The 10723-nt window shown below is 35.8% G+C and overlaps 1 protein-coding gene across 1 annotated transcript in view; it reads left to right on the forward strand.

Moving 5' to 3' along the window:
• The first annotated feature begins 244 nt into the window (after window positions 1-244).
• Window positions 245-10723, forward strand: part of FOXP3 (forkhead box P3) — a 733303-nt gene continuing 722824 nt past the window's right edge. The window contains exon 1 of the mRNA XM_044080123.1: window positions 245-308. The gene's annotated coding sequence lies outside the window, so the exon portion shown is untranslated. The remainder of the gene's footprint in view (window positions 309-10723) is intronic.

Consider the following 10723-nt stretch of genomic DNA (forward strand, 5'->3'; position numbering starts at 1 on the left):
TGTGCCATGAGGAAAATTAAGCTAGAGATTGTTTACAGTAACCCTGCACTCCCAAAAAAGCAAAGAATTTTATCAGATCTTTTGACACCTTGATTTTGGGCTATTTGCTTAAAAATACTTAATTAAGCCAATGGAAATACTTTTCTAATAGGTTAATTGTACTTGCAATGATATTTTTGCATATTTTCCTATATTATTCAGTTACCAAGCTATTAAAATATATTTGTTTTATATTCCATTGCAGGTAGTTGCATTTGAACATCATCTTCATTAAACATCATTCCATTTCCAGAAAAAAGCCATTTCTGGTAGGAAATTAAAATCTACCATTGAAACTCATTTTTGAATAGCTGTTACATGATTTTGCTCTGACATTTTCAAGATATTGGCTTTATGGCCATAGTAATAATTATTTTTTCTGTGATTTAGTTTAATTCTTATAGTTTTGCAACAGTTAAGAATAGTCATGTGATGGACAGTAACCTGCAAACTGCTGTCATACTTTTAAATAGATTGCACTTTCTATTAAACCCAAGACGTGAACTGGAGTGTACTATATATATCAAGGACTGTGACAGAGCATGACAACTACAGCAGAGTTTACCACCAATGCATATTTCCTAACAAAGTGCCAACTATCTTCGATTATAATATGTCCCTTAGAATTAGTACTTTTTGTAATCAGGATTATCCAGTATCCCAGGGTCAGAAAGAAGAAATTAAAACAGAAAAACTGTTCCAGTTTTTTCATTTCTGCAATAAAAGAAAATGGTTCATTGCTGCACTTTTTGTTGTTAGTTCACTTCTTTATATTACCATCTCCTTAAAAAGTTCTTCTGTCTTACCTCTGTTGCCACGTTTCAAATGCAAAGGTCCCATTTCTAAATGTGCATCTGACTGTACCATACATTTTTCTCGACCCAAAACAATATCGCTTCAGTACAAACCATTGGAGTTTCCAAGGTATAACATACTTCATTGAGAACTTCAACCTTTTTATTATGACTTAATTTGTATCTCAAACTTTCACTGGACCTAAACAAATGCAGAGGCATAATGTGGTTGCATAATGCAATTAAGTCTTAAAGCATTATATGATTTAATACTTACAAAAAATACTTTTAATCCCTGCAAATGCTCAGTTCATTTCACAAATGCATGGCAAAGAGAGTTCAAAATCCATTCCTCGAGTATGCATCAGTTTATAAAACAAATACACAAGACTGTAAACTTTGCAAGCAAATTATGCAAAAAAAGTGTTTCACTTCACCCCTTTCCTTTATTATTCTCACTCCATGATCACTGCACCCCAGGGAAAGTGCAGCCATCATCAGATAGTGAAATAGTATCTCACTGAAATATTATCTCACTCTTTCTGTGAGAAGCTATGATCCTGAAGAATATCAAAATGCAATACAGTTGAGCATAAATAACTAATTTTACATGACATCAGTGACACCAAATGAGCAATTTCAACCTTAACCAGTAAAATTCAATCAACTGTGATATGAACAACTGGTACTGAGCAGCAGTACCCAGGTCATGTAAAATAGTCATGTTCAATAGCTGAGCAATTTCATTCAAAGAGTGAAATGCATGTTTGATTCACTACAGATCAATGTTTTTTTACTAAAAGTGCTCTATTTCATAATCAGTTTCAAATTAATTTCGTACTGTAGTTTTTCATCACTTCTGCCACAGATATTTAACATTTTGAAATAGCACATCAGAGACAAGTGGCATACCCATATGACCTGAATTTGATTAGTGGCTGGAATGCTGGAGAAGCTGGTGGGCTCATGGAAAATGAGCAGCTTCAACTTGCCACTCCTTGTGAGTGGGAGTGGGTGTTCCTGCCTTCGGTCTGGAGCTCCCTTTTGGAGACCAGAAGGCATTTCAGGCTTTTTGGTCAGACTGCCATTTCATTTCAGTTAAGGAGGGACATGGGTGAGTGTGCCACCAGATGCACTCAGTTAAGGAGGGACATGGGTGAGTGTGCCATCGGATGCACTCACTTAAGAAGGGACATGGGTGGGTGCGCCATCGGATGCACTCACTTAAGGAGGGACATGGGTGAGTGTGCCATCAGATGCACTCAGTAAAGGATGGATATGGGCGAGTGCACCATCGGATGCATGCACTCAGTTAAGGATGAATATGGGTGAGTGTGCCATCGGATGCACTCACTTAAGGAGGGACATGGGTGAGTGCACCATCGGATGCATGCACTCACTTAAGGAGGGACATGGGTGAGTGCACCATCGGATGCATGCACTCAGTTAAGGATGAATATGGGTGAGTGTGCCATCAGATGCACTCACTTAAGGAGGGACATGGGTGAGTGCACCATCGGATGCATGCACTCAGTTAAGGATGAATATGGGTGAGTGTGCCATTGGATGCATGCACAAAGTTAAGGATGGATATGGGTGTGTGTGCCATTGGATGCACTCACTTAAGGAGGGACATGGGTGAGTGCACCATCGGATGCATGCACTCAGTAATGGATGGATATGGGTGAGTGTGCCATTGGATGCACTCACTTAAGGAGGGACATGGGTGAGTGCACCATCGGATGCATGCACTCAGTAATGGATGGATATGGGTGAGTGTGCCATCGGATGCACTCACTTAAGGAGGGACATGGGTGAGTGTGCCATCAGATGCACTCACTTAAGGAGGGACATGGGTGAGTGTGCCATCGGATGCATGCACTCAGTTAAGGTTGGATATGGGTGAGTGTGCCATCGGATGCACTCACTTAAGGAGGGACATGGGTGAGTGCACCATCAGATGCATGCACTCAGTAATGGATGGATATGGGTGAGTGTGCCATCGGATGCACTCACTTAAGGAGGGACATGGGTGAGTGCACCATCGGATGCATGCACTCAGCAATGGATGGATATGGGTGAGTGTGCCATTGGATACACTCACTTAAGGAGGGATATGGGTGAGTGTGCCATCGGATGCACTCACTTAAGGAGGGACATAGGTGAGTGCACCATCGGATGCATGCACTCAGTAATGGATGGATATGGGTGAGTGTGCCATCGGATGCACTCACTTAAGAAGGGACATGGGTGAGTGTACCATCAGATGCACTGATGTATTAAAATGCTGCACTGCACCTGCTGTTTAATTAAAACTGCTCCCCCCAACTAAACTCCCAATACTTTTCAGATGCATATATGAAACCTGACTCCTGTCTCTTGCCCTGAAGGAGGGGCAGCAATCTCAGAAAAGCCAAAAAGATGCCCTGAAAAGTGGGGGTTACCTGTCAAAGGTATATGACATGATTTCACCTGCCCTCCAGAAGGGAAGCAAATGCGTTTAAAGAAAATAGGCAGATGCTCATCAGTGAGAGGGTAAAGAAAGTAAAAAAAAAAGAAAGAAACAACTGGAGTTTTATATATATGTGCGTGTGTGTGTGTGTGTGTGTGTGTGTGTGTGTGTGTGTGTGTGTGTGTGTGTGTGTGTGTGTGTCTTCCAATCTGGTGTGCTAAAATATAAAATAATGTAGAAGAGCTATGCAGGTGTTATCATGCAAAAAAAAAACTTCACATCCAGTACTGTAGTTTAGGTAGTGGTCAACATTCTGACTTATGAACTACTTATCCTTTAAGTGGGCTGATTAGTGTTATAGCTTTATTTTATTTATTTATTTATTTATATTTTTTTTGTACTTACAAAAAAGTAGTGTATGTGTCTATATCTCTATATCTGTTTGAAATCAAAAGAATGAAAAACAAAATTTCTTCTCTACATGGCCTTAGGCCTGAAGGATTAAAAATAAATACTAAACATTTGGAATAAAATGTTCACAAAACAACAGTCATATCCACATGCTTCAGTCACAGCAAAGTTACATGGTTAGCAATTTTCAGTATTTTAGGTCCTCAAATTTTAAAAGAAGCATATTTTCAAAGCAATTCCTTGATGTTCAACTAGTTATTGGGGTCTATTTTGATTCACTGAAAACTCATTTCACTGAATTTCAAAACACTCACACCAAATCACTGAAAGCTCAAATCACTGAAAACTCATTTCACTGAATCACATTTCACTGAATGTAAGTACTGTTGGACAAATAAAACATATATGCCCTTTTCCCCACTGTAGTGCGATCCTAGAGTTAGTATATATAGTTGGGGGGCTGTGGGGGGCAGAGTCTCCCACCTACTTTTGGTTTTATATTGTTCGCTTTCAGTGAAATGAGATTCATAAATATAAAAGCTAAGTAATTGGGGGGCTACGCTACCCACCCCCACACCCCCCTAACTATATATACTAACTCCATGATTGCACTACAGTGGGGAAAAGAGCATATATGTTTTATTTGCCCAGCAGTACTTACATTCAGTGAAATGTGATTCAGTGAAATGAGTTTTCAGTGATTTGAGCTTTCAGTGATTTTTTGAGGGTAAATTGAAATTCCGTGAAATGATTTTTCAATGAATCAAAGTAGACCCAGTTATTGATATGTTGCCAGTTTAAAATGAAAAAAAATAAAAAAAACATAAGGGAATGTTTCTGCCTGCATCAGTTTTCCCACACTGATATGAGATTTGATTTAGCTGTCATACATTCCATTCCATCATCATTAATATATGTTCTTCCTATAATCATAAGGTAATTTTGAAAAAAAAATTATAACCTGGGAATATTGTATGAAAATATTGCAAAATGTTTCACTGATCCTTCATTACATTTTGTAAAGAAGCTGTTGACCTTTATAGATGTCTTTATTTTTAGATTGCATTTGAAGTTCAGCTGCCTTTGGCAGAATGCTTTTTCAGCTGAAGGTCATGATAAGGAAGTCAGTGTTGTACTTCTGGCAAATATCTACTACACACACTACACACATATACACATACACACACACTCGTGCATGGACAGACACACAGACACAGATAAAATACTTGTTAGCCATTTTCTGTTTTGATCTAATCTTTTTGACTTTATTTTAGTACCTAGAATTACAGTTTGGAATGCATTCAGCACTGTTCTGGCTAGTAATATGTAACTGATGCAATGTTACTGTGCATGTCAAAGTTGCAGTAGCAATACTAAGTACGGGTTGTTAGAATAATACATGTACACATAAGGTAGGGATACTATAAGATATGCAGTCTTCTGCCAGAAATGTATTGATCTAAAATTCAAAAACAAAAACTACTGGATGATTAAATGTTTATTTGTTCATTTAACAATATAGGCAGCACAGAAGTTTGTGATTCATAGATTGTATTTAGTTGGAGATTATATTATGTAACTGTAGATGCAGATGTTAAGGCTGGAATTCTTAACAGAAAACATATCTGATGTCACAGAACAAGTTGTCCCCTACAGATAATAAGGATGCAAACAATGTGCCCTTGTTTCAGAAGAATATTAAGAACTCATTAAAATTAAACAAAGTTTGGATGCAATTTTAAAAAGCTCAGGACCTGTTGTAAAGATTGTATTAGGAAAAAGAAAAAAATCATATTGGTTTAATCATTTTTCAGATACTAAGGGAAATGTTTTTGAAGTGTGGAAAGCAGTTCAAGCAGCTATCAAGAAAAACAGTGTATCATTTCTCTTGACAATAAAAATAAAAATCTGGGAAAGAAGGAAAGAAACCAAAGATTTGTTTAAGATTACCACAGAGTACACAGATAATTTTAACTAACAGAAAAGAGCATCGACAAAACAATAAGGATCATATAATTGCAAATAGATATGAAGGAGGATTTTCTGTATACATATTTATATATATATATATATATATATATATATATATAAACACAATGGGAAATATAAGACAAAATAATGTTAAGTAAACATCATCTGTCTTAGTCACTGATAAAAAAAAACATCATCTGTATCGGCCATTGATAGAAAAAACACAAGATTATCCTTACCACTTCCTACTGTTCTCCACATCTTGCTTATATTTATTACGCCCTCCTTTTAATTTTCAACATTTCCTAGTTCAGTACCTTGTTTTTTTCTCTCCCCTCTTCTTTCATTTCATTTCACATTACATCCCTTCTGTAGTTCCCTCTACCCAGCCACAAACCATACATTGGTACCTTAAAGCCACACCTTCATGATAATAATCCAACATCGTCTTTCTCAACCTTGGCAAACCTTACTGTCACTCAGCTTATCTACTAATACTCTATTCCAGCCTCCTCTACATCCAGTTTATCATCCAGCCACTTTCTGTGCTGGCACCTCTTAATTTTTTCTTGGTATTGCCTCCCAAATTTATCTTTTTATGTTGCTCTTCCTGCAAATTGCTGTATAACTATCACTTCCATCACAACATTATTTAATTTTTCCCCCCTAAAAGCCTCATCTTTTAAATATATGGTCTCATAGATGGCTTTCTTTTTTTGTTCCTTCCACTTTTTTTGTTTTATAATATGGTTGCAATTATGTATTAGATTTTATTTATGATTTACAAAAACGTGTTTATATACACTGTTATTTTTTGTACAACACTGTTTATGTTTTACTAAGTGTTCCATTTGCACTCATTTTGCTAAACTGCTTAAAAGAGTTTTTTAGCTTTTGTAAATCTATTATATTTGAAACTTTTCTCCTTGGGCCGCTGCTGAAAATGAGCAATGTATGCCCAGATGGACAGTCTTGGTTCACAAATATTAATAAATAAATAAAATAAATAAATGGAAAAATTAAGGGATCCATAATGATGTTATTCAAGTGCAGTAGCATAGTTAGGATTGGGCAATGGAGGTTTTGCCCTGTGTGCAAAGTACTGGGGGTCACATTCAGCGTATGTTGATCAGTTTACAATGCAGTAATATACCAATATTACATTTGTGGTCAGATACCTCTCAACCTCTTAGAGCAAAAAATCTGGACAAAGTCTAAAATGATGGTGGGACAAATAGGGACAGATTTTAAATATTACTCTTACAAACTTAAAAAGGTAATAGAATAATAGGTTTTGCATTTTTCATTAATTTTCTGAAGGATATGCAGTCTTAAACTCAAATGTTTGTCATTATTTAATGACTTCAATCCTCAGCTATTTGCCAGAAAAGTACAGATTTTAGGAGGAACATACCAAAAATATGAGGCAAAAATCTGGACATTCTGGGAAAATCTGTACAGCTAGTTTTTACAGCACATGTAAGAGTTTTGTTAAGTAGATTATGGTTTAATAATGTACTCAAGAAATTTACCAAATGTGCTGTGCAAGCTGCAAGTTGGCTGTAATTCTATAATAAGGTTTTCAACTTTAAGCTGATTCTGGACTGTTTCAAACTTCAAATGAGTTATCCATCGGAACAGAATTGAAAATTACATTATGTAAACAAGAAAGAAAAACAACATTCAGATTAATTATGTTGCAAAAAGTGACTTATTATCTAAACTCATGTTACAATTTCTGAGTTTTGATTTAAGTCTACATGTTTCTAAAAGAACTGTTACATGGATATTTTAAACAAGACTGTTGTTATGCTTATTTTTAAAATTGCTTTCTGTAGTTTGGGTATTATAAAAACCTATGATTTGCACAGCTATGTTCCAAGTACAAATATTAAATTAAGAGAGAATGAAACAAAAATGTATGTCAGTGGAGGAAACACAGCATGTTAAGGGTATGAACACCTGGTTTCTGATTGTTATGCAGATGTTTGTTACATTCAAGAAAATGTATTTGTATTTTTAGCTCGCGTCCATTTTTTACCAGTGCTAGTTAGAGGTGATAGTCCAGCCCTAACCAGCTAAGATAACATTGTAGAACAGAACTGTAAACTAAGCCTGCCTGAATAAAGCATATCAGTTGCAGCTTAGCGTAAAGCTTTTTTTGTCTTTCAGTTTTAAAATGTTCAGTAAATAATGTATAAATAATGTTATGAAATATGCTGGTCTAGTTCCAATACAGCACCAAGATGTTCTTTATATTTCAAAATGGTTACTAAATGAACAGTAAATAATGTGAAATATACTGCACCTGATATGATTTAAAATAAATAAACTACATAATGAAGAAGCGGAATGCACAGTAGTGTGCTCATGATGTCATCATTCATAAATCATAAAGTCAAAGTTCACATGGATCACGCAGTTAAAGAGAACATCAAGCATCATCCCTTATGGCATGAATTGTTCTGGTTCATTCTCTGAAGGATTAAGAGCAAATCTATGTTTATCTGCAAACACACTAAAGATGGTGCACCTCCAAGATTATCTGACTGGGAAAAAACTTAATTCACAGTTTGCAGCTGTTATTCCTGTGATTCCTGACAATAGTTGCAAACAGTGCACAGTTTCATATGAATTATAACAATTCAAATGACATTAACAACATCTAAGGGTTGCATTCCAAAACAGTGAGTGGGTCATCATTGCAGATAACCTGCACTGAGAGTAGTGTTACCACAAACCACAGATGTCACGAAATTGCACAAAGAATAGAAAAATAGTAAAATACTTGACTGCAGAAGTTAACTGAAAGGGCAGTAGAGGCGTATACTAGCTATAGTAAATTTGAAAACATAGACTTGAAGAAAATGTTATCACTATAAAATCATCCCAGCCACAACCATACACTAAAATGCACATTAAAACTGCACCAAATACAGGAACTGTAAATGTACCTAGAGTACTACACATGTGAGTAAGTATTCTCAGAAATGCTGAACACCTTGGCATGACGAAAAAAAGAAAAAATAATATGATCATACCTGGAAATATATCGGCACAGACATGTTCTTCTTTTAGTAAAATGTTATTTTTCTCTTTTTGTGTTTTATTCTTCATTAAAGAAAGTGTTTATGTCTACTTCTCTAAAGATTTTCTAGATCCATACATAGTTGTTAAATCCTGTTTACACCTCTGACCTAGCAGCATATTTCTTTTTGAGTTCTGATAACCTTCACTCTCCTCGGCTCTCTCTCTCACAGCAATTTTGCAATTTACTTGATTTTACTCACACCCCCCCCCCCAACTCTCTCCATGCCAGGGAGCATTTAGTGCAAGAGTATTAATATATTGATAGCTAGATATAGGTATAGCTATAGATGTAGATATAGATATACGGGTCTAGGACTATTCACTGACAGCACATTTCACTGAAACACATTTGATTGTGCACAATTCACTGAAAGCTCAATTCACTGAAAACACAATTCACTGAAACACATTTCACTGAAAGTTATATATGGCCTTTTTCTATATATATGATGCATGTGTGTGTGTGTGTGTGTGTGTGTGTGTGTGTGTGTGTGTGTGTGTGCATGTATACACACACGTATATACGCGCACACTCACACACATACACATACACTCATGCACACATGGTTTAACTCATTAATTAGTTTTCACATGCTATATCAATACTTAATAATAAGACAGATAACTTTTAGGAATACAATGACAGTTGCCTTACTGTCTCAGACACTGAGAACATATTGCATTCCATTAAGAGACACCTGCCCAGTCATGTGTTTTTTCCTGAACTGCACACAATATTGCTGTCATTATTATGACAATCATTCTTAGAGCAAGGTTGCTTATGCACAATATTTGAACCTCAGGCAAACTGAGGTTACCCACAGTAATTCACCATAAAGAGTATATTTCTTCACTAAAGAAATGGTGCTGTCTCACTGTCTTATATTTTATTATATATTATAGTCATGTAACAAAAGTGCAGGACTAGATGCTTACTATATTATTTGGCACTATACCTAGCACACATCCAGATACACAATGACTTTGAGGCGTAAAAAGCATCATTCAAAATAAAGATGCACACTATGGATGTGCCATTGTTTCAGTCATTGTCACAGAATGTAATATGTTTAAGAGCATTTGGATTAACACCTTTGTTGTCATTTACATACCTTTTTATATGGAAAATAGAAGAGTATAAACTGCTTTTTATTGCTATATATAACTTAGGTCTGATGAAGCTCTGACAATAGCGAACGTGCTCATTTTTTTTTAATTTAATAAAGTATGGTTTAAACAACCAATATCAGCTTGAATCCTGTGTTCTTATTTTCAATAAGAATCCAAAGTGATCTAAAGAACTTTTGACAATGGTCATTTTTAATAATTTTTATGCCAATATCAAGAGGAATCATGTCATTCCTGTACAATTAGTTTTCCCTTTTTGTGTTTTACAATCTGAAATCACATGTAAGTAATGACGGACAGAGCAAGTCAGCACAGAGATAAAAATAAATAAATAAATAACCACCTCTCAACCTCTTAGAGCAATACATCTGGACAAATCCTAAAATAATGTGGTGACATAGGCTGAAAAATAGGGACAGATTTTAAATATTGCCCTTATAAACCTAGAATGTTTCTAGAATAACAGGATTTGTGTTAGCATGTATTTTCTGAAGGGTTTATATTAAACGTCAAACACATAGGTTGTCAAACGCCTAAACATCGACACCTAAATGTTGAACGTTCAAAACCGAGACTTGGCCAACAAAAATAGAACATACTTTAAAAACCTAATCAAGTGTGCCCCCCACACCCCCCTAACTAAATATACCAACTCCAAAATTGCTCTAGATCAGGGAAAAGGGAAAATCCCCAACGATGGCCAAGCAAACTATTTCTCTGGCAAAAAATTTGCGTAATTGGCCGGTCGCGATTTTGAGTGTTCGAAGTTTAGGTTTTGACATTTAGGCGTTCAACAACCTAATCATTCGACAAAGTAACAGGAACCCTTTTCTGAAGG

Source organism: Protopterus annectens, chromosome 8.part0, assembly GCF_019279795.1.
Source record: "Protopterus annectens isolate FY-2018-M chromosome 8.part0, PAN1.0, whole genome shotgun sequence".
Classification (NCBI taxonomy): domain Eukaryota; kingdom Metazoa; phylum Chordata; order Ceratodontiformes; family Protopteridae; genus Protopterus; species Protopterus annectens.